At 35.3% G+C, this 10,781-nt stretch overlaps 1 non-coding gene across 1 annotated transcript; it reads right to left on the bottom strand.

Moving 5' to 3' along the window:
• Positions 1-606: 606 nt before the first annotated feature.
• On the bottom strand, positions 607-709 carry LOC123600201. Its single transcript, XR_006713566.1, has one exon. It is a non-coding gene; the product is annotated as a U6 spliceosomal RNA (small nuclear RNA).
• Between the last annotated feature and the right edge of the window lie 10,072 nt (positions 710-10,781).

Genomic DNA, 10,781 nt, shown 5'->3' with positions numbered 1-10,781 from the left:
TCCTAGGACACTTATTTTATTTAGTACCTTAAAACAATTCTGTTCTTTCTTTTTCCATTCACCAACCTGTTTTAATCAGCTTAATTTGTCCTAATTCTGATTGTATCTGAATGTCTCAAGACTACATAACTTCCCTTTAAAACAGCATATGCTTATAAAAAAGGAACTCCTTGCCATTTAGTTTCAAAAGAAGAAAACATTTACTGTACTAGACCTTACAGTAAGAACATATGTCAAATTGTTTGGATGTAAAACATCAGGTTTTTAAATCTTTTTTTAAAAGAATGTATACTAAATCTCTCAATTCCATAAGTAGGTGGTTGTTCTTGAGTTTTCTTTTCACAATAGCTTAAAAGAGCATTTGAGCAAAGATCCAGATACAACCAATTTAACCGTGATTGCTTAAAATGATTTCATTCTTTCTGCACACCTCTGGTTATACATGATGTTGCTGATCCTTGGTGTTCCATTGTGAAGATATGGATCAATGCTTTAAGAAATGCAATGTGATAACAATGTGAAAAAAGGAATAATTTAAACAATATGCTTCCATCAAGGCAAACATGGTGTGTGTGTATGCACATATATATGAGTTTATAATGTATTAATAAATGATTATTCAAATTACTTTTTTGTGTCATCTTTGCACAGAGGCTATGCTAATCTCTGAATCATTTAATTTTAGACTATGTGCTGCTAAAGCAAGTACCATTGAAATTAATTTTTAAATTAGGAAGGATACTATAAGTTGGAAAAATAAATGAATGTAAAATTCACTGAAAACATTATAGAAATAGAACAGAAAGTCTTAAGACTTGAATTGACCTCTATCTGTCAATGATTTAAAAATCAGTAGCTTCACTGAAGTTCTTTCTTCTGAGTTCCAACAATATATCCACTGTCACTGGATATACCATGTAAGGCTCAAAATAAATTTGTAAGAAACTACAAATCTTTCATACTTTATTACACATAGCCCCTGCTTACTCCTCATAATAATCTTTAACAACTTTAACTAGTTCTCAAGGGATCATCTATCTCATTATTTTGCACACCTTAAGCTATAGACCTAGTCAGTCATTCCTCAGTCCACGGAAATTAGTCCAGAAGACAGACACCTGGCTCAAAGAGACCCAGTAAGATCCTCCTCGATACGTTTATTTTAATTGGGGTTTCTTCCTCTGTGACCATCATCTCCAAATTACAGGCAGCCGTATTGTCATCTATTATTGGGCACTGTTTGCAAATTAGGCTATGCAAATAAATCAGATCCAAGATATGTAGAAGGAGAAATAGCAACTTGAAGATATTAGTTCTAGCAGTGACCATAGTCTGATTAAGTCTTGAAAATATCAGAGAAATGGATGAATTGATTATGTTTAAAGTGAGGTCTATCTCTTGCAACTGAGAAAATCACATCGTTACCACTCACTGTTACCCACAAACTTATTCCTCCCTCTTTATTAATAATGGGGTGTGATGTTACCATCTTTGTTTTCCCTACTAACCTCTGGTTTGACCTTGGACAGACTTTGAGTATAAAGGTTTTCATCTGTTAAAGGGAAAATACAATATTTATATTCCAGCATTGTTTTGAGGGTAAAATGAATCCACTGCCTGCACTGCAATAGTAGTTAGTTATCCACCCAGGGGACTAAGAATCATCTTTGACTTTTCTTGGCCATTCATTACTTTGTATCATCCTGCTTACATTCCTTTTAATCCACTCTTCCTTCACTCTTACTGATTCAGTTCTAAGTAAGTACATCTTGTCTGGGAGCCTGGGTGGCTCTGTCGTCGGTTAAGCCTCCGACTTCGGCTCAGGTCATGATCTCACAGTTTGTGGGTTCGAGCCCAGCATCAGACACTGTGCTGACAGTTCAGAGCCTGGAGCCTGCCTTGAATTCTGTGTCTCCCTCTGTCTCTCCCCCTCCCTCACTCGTTCTCTCTCTCCCTCTCTCTCTCTCTCTCTCTCAAAAAAATAAATAAATAAATAAATAAGCAGTAAAAAATTAAGTAAGTATATCTTGTCAATATACTATGTAGCTAATAAAAAAACTCAAAATTTCAGTGGCCTCCAGCAATAACATTTCCTTTTCTCTCATGTTAGATGTAAACAATTGCTGGTAGACGACTACAGCTTGTACTCCATGTATCTTCATATTCTCATCCCCAGGCTGAAGAAGCAGCCCCTCTTTGGGACATACTGTCCTTATCGCAGAAGGAAATGAGTGAGTGAATGGTAGATATGCCCACTGCTTCTTAAAGCATTTCCCTGGAACTGACAGTCTGTTACCTCGCTCACAGTTCCTGGGTGCAAGTCACCTGGCCAGGCCAGTCAGTGGGTGAGGGAAGTATACTTTATCTATAGGGAATCATGGAAATCCACATGGGGACTAGGGATGTGAGCACAGAATGAGGTGTGACTAGAGACTAGAGCACAGAGTAAGACAATTTACCACAATCAGGCTTCCTTCAAGTCAATATATATGTATATTTCCAAAACACAAATCTTTTCATACCACTCCCTTTTTCCCTTAGACACTTTATTCTGCTTTCCATCATAAGAATAAAATTCAAACTTCTTTGTGGACAACGAATCCCCAGCTTGTAAACTTTTACCTGTTGACGCTACTGCATATGTTACATTCTGTTTCCTAAATGTTTCTCATTTATCTCTGTAGATTTACATATGTTTTCCCCCATGCCGAAAATACCATATTCTCATCTCAACTCCTTCTGTTTCTTTTCATGGGATGTAAGGCAAGAAAAAAAAAACAAACTCAAAAACAAAACAATTTTACTTCATGTAGTTTTGGTAGTCACCTTCTCACTATTCAACAGTTGTGCTAGGCATTATTGTAATTATATCTTTCTCCCTTAGCAAGCAAGTCAACAACCTCTATGTTTACATCTATGAATATTTAGCACTAAGCTTAACAAATAATACAATAGAATCCAATTTGGATCCCTGCAGACCATCTTGTCATTTTCATGGTATCATGTTGTCAACTTGGATTGAACATCTATTTATAGTTCTTCCCCATTTAACTTGTCACCTTCACTATAAATAGCTTGCAAAATGAAGTAGAGAATAGCTGTTGATTTTTGATATATCCTTTGAAGAATTATCTCCCAGTTATGTCTAAAAATGTCCATGGACTAGTTGAGATTTTCTAAATATGTACTCTCTTCCTCTTTCTAAATATACTCTCTTCCTCTTTTTCCACCCATTTCCTATGCTATTATTTTTCTACCCTTGAACCTTGGTTTCACTCAGTTAACTATTATTCTTAATATAGACTTTCATTGAAACACAGAGCGCACATTGTAAAACATGCACTAATTTAAGAACATACTTTTAATCATTATTATAAATGTTCAAAACTACCCCCACGAGATCAGGTTTCTTATTATCCATATTTAATTGATGTGGAAATTGATTTAAAGATATATTAATTAATTTGCCCAATTCTACACAACTGGTAATCTCTAGGAAGATAGCAGCAGTCCCCAAGGAAACCAGTGAAATGTCTCCTTTATTCCTTGCTTCTGTTCTAGGTCAAGTGACCAATAAGACCAATAAGACCAATAAGGGAGTCATAGAAGCTATGCCATCACTTTTGTTAATGATGGAAGCTAAGTTGGAAGACATTGCTTATGTTTACAAGTAATTAGATCTGTTAATAAGGGCTGTGTGTGTAGGGCTGTGATTGGCCCAGGACAGGTCCACCCAAATAAGTTAACGTCATGACAAGGAGGAGCAAAGAAGATAGTCCACTCATTTCAAAGATGTTTCCACAAGGAAACCAGGATGAAACCAAACTATGCAGTCCCAGTGTATTATTTAAAAATTTATCAATAAGATATGGTTTTCTACCTCTTTCAGGGCATAATGAGAGAAGTACCAGAAAGACCAGTCACACAGGAAAATCCTTTACACATCGCAGGGGTTGCAGGGTGGGGCTTCAGGAGTAAAGAAGTATTGCTTCCTAACAACGATTACTTCACATATGTTTTTTTCTTACACCTTTCTGCATACCCCATTATGCTGAGCTGATGACTTTGCTTCATACTTCACCGACAAATATTAATAGCTAACACTTATACTTACTTGGGGCCAAACACTGTTCTAAGAGCTTTACATAGATTAACTCTTTTAATGAAATGGAAGCAATCAGGCAGAAACTCCCTCTGTTACATAATGCCAAATCTACAAAACTTCTTCTCTTCCTACTTGTATAATCTTTCTTTAATGTTACAGTGGATAAATTTTTCTGCCTCTATAATGGCCAAACACACAATTCCAAACCCATGCTCATGCTTTGGATCAAATCTGCCCTTACTTTCTCAAGAACTTTGCTCCTGAAATTATTTTATTTTTATGACTGAATCTTTAATAATTTCCTTCCTCCTCAAGTACAACTATTGCTTCTCCATTTATAAAATAGTTTTACACAAATTATATATTTTGAAGGGATGATGAAATTTCTGTTGCTATTTCCTCAACTCTTCTTCATCTGGCCTCAATTGACTTGCTTGTCAACCATTCTAATGACACCAATTTTATCAGACTCAACAGTTTCCATGATATAAAATCTTGTCTTTTTCTCTTGGCATCATTCTTTTATTTTGTTAAGTTTATTTGTTTATTTTGAGAGAGAGGGGAAGAAGAGCAGGAGGGAGTGGGGAGAGAGAGGGAGAGAGAGAATCCCATGCAGGCTCTGCACTGACAGCATGGAGCCTGACATGGGGCTTGAACCCACAAATCTGTGAGATCATGACCTGAGCTGAAATCAAGAGTCAGAGGCTTAACTAACTGAGCCTCCTAGGCGTCCCTCTTTAGGCGTAGTTCTTAATCTTAGCATCATTTTTTTTTTTCATTTAGAAATTTATCTCTCTTATAGTACATTTCTTTTTTGATACAGTATGCTGATCTGACAGTATTTTCTCTTATTTATTTTTTTAATATTTTAGTCACTTCAATATTTTTGCTGTGCCCTCCCCCTAATAACTAAATCTAAATGTTGGGATGTCCCGGAATATACTTCTAGGCCTGCCTTCCCTTAATGATTTTAGAGTCATCTAGACTAATATGTCCTCAAAATATTTGTCTGATGAGGCCTTACACTCTGTTTCAAAATAGTTTTTCTAACTACTTTCTTAATATTTCCCATTGTTTTTTTTTAATGTTTATTTATTTATTTTTAGAGAGAGAAAGACTGTGCATGCAAGCAGAGGAGGCACAGAGAAAGAGAGGGGTGAGAGAGAGAGAATCCCAAGTAGGCTCCACGCTGTGGAGAGCCGGTGTGGGGCTTGACCTCACAAACCGTGAGATCATGACCTGAGCCAAGATCAAGAGTCAGACACTTACACAACTGAACACCCAGGTGCCCCATTGTTGTTTTTTTTAATTCTAGCATCATTCATACCTAAAACTTGATTGTCCTTCCCTCAGAACTGCTTCTCCCTGAATTCTTTCTATCTTAATAAATGGCCCCACCATCAACACAGAGGCTGAAGCAAAAACTATGATGTCTTCATTCCATTTTTTCACTGAACCGTCATGTCCTGTGCAAACACAAGTCCTTTCAGTTCTACCAAAATATAGTTCAAACCCATCTTTTTTTCATTTCTACTGCCACTTTCTTGATCTAAGTCACACAAATTTATTACAATAGCCATCTAACTGCATCCTCTGTTGTCCCTTCTGTACTTCTGCAATTAGTCAGGTCTTCACATGGTTTTAAGAACAACCATTTAAAAATGTATTTTGTTACTTTCTGAAAAAAAAAAAAAGACTACTAATTAGAGAAAAATGTAAACAACTTTTGTGAGCTATGTGGTTTCAAATATTTACTCACTGAGTAAATTTGGGCTTTCATATGACCTTGTATTTTTTTGGTTCATATACATTATGTTCAGAGAGTCCTTCTCTGGCCACATTCCATAGTATTCCACCCATCAAGTCACTTGATTTCATTAAGTTCCTTCATACTGCTTATTTACTCTCTGAAGTTAGTAAGTTGGTGTACTTTTTGTTTACATATTTTGTTGTCTCCTCCCACTAAAATATAAGATCTAAAACATCAAGGACATTATCTGCTTTTGACATTACCATATCTCCAGTGGTAAAACAAGCTTGGCATATGGTAGGCAATAAATAATATTTTATTAGGCAAATGGATGAATATGCATAGTATAGTAATTGGAAGAACACATGCAAAAAACATCTTCACTTTTGCTAATGTCATTGGAAAATAATTATTCATCTTTTGACATTGTGCTAATGTTTTTATAATGAAGGTTTACCACTGTAGTCATGTGCAGTCAGAAGACATGTATGTGTTTGTAATATTAGTTTTCAAAAAGTGTACTTTAAGATGAGAGATTGTGTAAAAGAATATATAAAAGGGAATTTAAAAAAATCAAACAAAACCAATAAATGTTATGTGCTTGAGGAGAATATTAAAACACTGAATCATAAGCTATTTACTTATTAGATATATGTTTTGAGTCTTCTGAGATTTTATGTGTTATTCATTATTATAAACACAATAATGGACAGACAACAAGTAATGTTAAGCTTACATTCACAACTTGTAGGTGTTCTTAGTGTTGATGATTCTTAAAGACAATGTAAGCAATATCTAATATATCTGTGATATGCAATCTGATTTCTAATTGGAATTACATATACAAGCCAATATGTGATTTTCTGAAAGCATATTTCAACAAAACTGAAGACAATTATTGTTTTAAAAGTAAAAATTAAATTTGGATTTTTTCCCCTTCTCTCTAATTTTTCATACATATAGTTAAGGAAACACTAAATCATTAGCTTTGTTTATATGAATTTCTGTGATAAATAAACATCTATCTCTGTATCTAAGTGTCTATCCATCATCTATTTGTCTATCATCTATCTCTATCTTATTTCTCATACCCATTCTTTTTTTTTAAATGAAGTGTAATGTTATATTACAAATGTTATATTAACAAATGATATTGCCGAAGAGAAAAATAGTGATTTATGATTGATTACAATTCAATTTTTATTTGCTCTCCTTCTTTAGAAATAAATTGGCAATTCTACTGGGGAACTACCACCCCCATACAAACTCATTCCATTCTTAAGCAAAGATGACTCTAGGAGTAGATTCAATTGGCTTATTTCATCAGTACTTCCTATTTTCAAACTAAAATAATTAGGGATAAATTAAAAATCTAATCAAAAGCAAATGGGTCCTCTATGAAGAAAAAAATCTTTCCTTGGGAAAGAGGTCATAAAAGTAGGAAATATAAGAAAGTTTCAATTCTTTTGCCTCCAGGGTATAAGGGGAAAAAAGCAAGGAGAGAGGAGCCTCTGAGGAGTCTGAAGATAAAAATCATCAAGGAAATGATGGACAGAAAATTTTTGCAAAAATAATTCTCACTAAAAAACTGATAAAAATGAAAATTGAATAAATAAAAGTAATATAAGCATATGGAAAATGAAATAAAATTCCCTTATAGAATAATCTTTGAAGTTCCATGTTGTAATGAAGTTCAATACATAGCAGAGTATCTGCTGCATACTTTATGACATTTACATCAATATTTCCTCTACTCAGCTATTTATTAGCACAAAAATTTGTGGGATTAGGTAAATGTTTACAAGAAGGAAGGCAGACATTTAAGAATAAATAATCTTAATCACAGAGATAGCTATCAGAAATAACTTTTCCTAAGTTTCATTATCTTCTCCAGTAAGAATATAACATATTTCAACCCATTATTGTATGACTTGAAGTTCCATCCCGATGACATTGGATCTATCCAAGCCTGAGAGAAAAAATAACATCAACCACATCTTAACAGATAATTTAAGAGTCATTGCATGGTTCCACCAGTTCTCCAACTTTTTTGTTCAGGGCTAAAAATATAATATGGAAAGTAGGAGCTCCTAGTTTCTAGATAAGACACAAGGAGAAGATCTACAGTTGATTTAGGGTAACCTCTAGCTGATATGTAGCATTTGTAAGTCTATATTGCTGATATTTTATTTTATTTTATTTTATTTTATTTTATTTTATTTTAATATTTCATTTTATGTTTATTTTTGAGAGAGAGAGCATGCAAGTCGGGGAGGGGCAGAGTGAGAAAGGGACAGAGGATCCAAAGCAGGTTCCATGCTGACAGCAGAGACTCCAATGCGAGGCTCAAACTCACAAACTATGAGATCATGACCTGAGCCAAAATCAGATGCTTAACGGACTGAACCACCCAGGTGCCCCATATATTGCTGATACTTTAATGTTATGTGTTACCATAGTAGAGAGTACTAAGTCTAGAGCTGTTTTTGAAAATTTGATGTATTTGGATTTTTTCATGGTTTTCCAGGATAGTAGCTGAGGTAGATGATAATGATGATAGATGATAGATAGGTAGGTAAATAGATAGGCAGATAGATAATAGATAGACAGATAGATAGACACACACAGACAGACAGATGGCCAGGGATAAAGCTAAATATATTTGTGAATGGAGAACCTTTTAACACGTGTCAATTTAAAATTTTTTCATTAGAAAAGCTTAATTAATCCTGAATGATCATCATCTCTATTTTCTTAAGTAACCCAATCAGTTTCTTACCTTGGTAGTTTTGAAAATTAAGTTAAATACAAATCATAATTTAGCTCTCTGGATGAATCCTATTTTGTACATACCTATATTAGTGAGCCAACATATTTGAAGTAAGCAGACTTTAGATTAATACACTGGGCTTAAAACCTAAAGCCTATTTTTGCTTTGGCATGTTATTAACCTGCTCTGAGGCAATCTGCTTATTTCTGAAACAAGAATAGTATTTGTACAGCATAGTGTTGTGAGACTTCAAGGACATAGGAAGGCCAGTAACTAGAGTTTAGGGATCTAGAAGTTCCTCCTGGATAAAGCGATAATTAGGTTACGGCAGGAGAGTATGTAGAAGTTGGCCAAGTGAATCTGGAGTGGGAGCAGGAAATAAATGGATGAAGGCTGGGAATCAGAGATAATAAAATCCTGTCATGCGGCTATAGTATGAAGTTCAGAGGAAGTTGAAAGTAGTAAATAGAAGAGGCAGCAAGAATAGAGACCTATGAATTTAAAAAAAGGCGGGGGGGGGGGGTTGGTGTCTGGGTGGCTCAATTGCTTAAAACTCTGACTTGAGTTCAGGTTATAAGCTCATGGCTCATGAGTTGGAGCCCTGCATTGAGGTCTGTGCTGACAGCCTAGAGCCTGGAGCCTGTTTTGGATTCTGTGTCTCCCTCTCTCTCTGTCCCTCTCCCACTTGTGCTCTGTCTCTCTCAAAAATAAATTAACATTTAAATAATAAAAGAAAAAAAAGAATCGGGACCTGTAAACTAAGTTCAAGAGTTTTTAGGTACTAATCTAAGTAAATGTCACGGAAGGGTTTTAAGCTCTGACAAGGTCAAAATTTTGGAAAATGTTTTTCCTCACTCTCCATAAAAAAACCAACCAACCAAACAAACAAACAAAGGATTCTGGAGAAGAAAGGCTAGAGGCTGATAAACTAATTAGAAGCTGCTGTAATGTAAAAATTTCCCCAGTGGCTTAATGGTAGCACCAGTGGCACCATAAAGGAGAGGTGGATGAATTTTGCTGCTGGGGATGCAAACTGGTGCAGCCACACTGGAAAACAGTATGGCAGTTCCTCAAAAATTTAAAAACCAGAGCTACCCTATGACCCAGCAATTGTATGACTAGATATTTATCCAAAGGATAAAAAATGCTGATTCGAAGGGGCACATGCACCCCAGTGTTTATAGCCACGCTATCAACAATCGCTAAATCATGACAAGAGCAGAAATGTCCATCGACTGATGAATGATGAATAAAGAACATGTGGTATATATATATGTGTGTGTATATATAAACACACACACACTGGAATGCTAATAGTACTTGGCAATGAAAAAGAATGAAATCTTGCCATTTGCAACAATGTGGATGAAACTAAATAGTACTATGCTAAGTGGAATATGTCAGTCAGAGAAAGGCAAGTATCATATGATTTCACTCATGTGCAATTTAAGAAACACAACAGATGAACATAGGAAAAAAGGAAGGAAAAATAAGATAAAAACACAGAGGGAGGCAAACCCTAAAAGATTCTTAAATACAAAGAACAAACTGAGGGCTGCTGGAGGGGAGGTAGGTGGGGGGTGGGTTTAATGTGTGATGGGCACTAAGGAGGGCACTTTTAGGGATGAGCACTGTCATACTTAAGAGATGAATCACTGGGTTCTCCTGAAACCACGACTACACTGCATGTTAACTAACTTGAATTTAAATTAAAAAAAAAAAAAGTGATTTAAAAGGTAAACACTGTGGAGCTTAGTGACAGATTGGATTTGTGGGATGGCCCAATGAGAGAGAAGAGAACTATGTGCATAGCACTCGGGTTTCTGGCTTGAGCAGTAGATTATCTCACTGAGATTGTACACTAAAGGATGAGCAAGTATGGAAGAGAAGTTAAAAGCTTCAGTTGTTTTCCATTTAAATTTTGAGGTTCCTGCAAAACATTCCAGTTAAACTGACTGTAGATAGTCACAATGGGAGTTCAGGAGAGAAATTTGATGAGCACATCATTGAAGCCAACAGGATGGGTGATTTCGTCTATGAAAAATAAGTAAGCTAGAGCAGAAGGAAAAATAGTTTACAATAAAACAGCTAAGAACAATTCTATAATGACTAAAAAAGAGGAAAATGACACTGCAAAGAAACTGTAGAAAAAATTC

The sequence above is a fragment of the Leopardus geoffroyi genome, chromosome C1, assembly GCF_018350155.1.
Source record: "Leopardus geoffroyi isolate Oge1 chromosome C1, O.geoffroyi_Oge1_pat1.0, whole genome shotgun sequence".
Classification (NCBI taxonomy): Eukaryota; Metazoa; Chordata; class Mammalia; order Carnivora; family Felidae; genus Leopardus; species Leopardus geoffroyi.
Note: the sequence above shows the minus strand (reverse complement) of the source record. Positions and strands in the feature narration are given on the sequence as shown.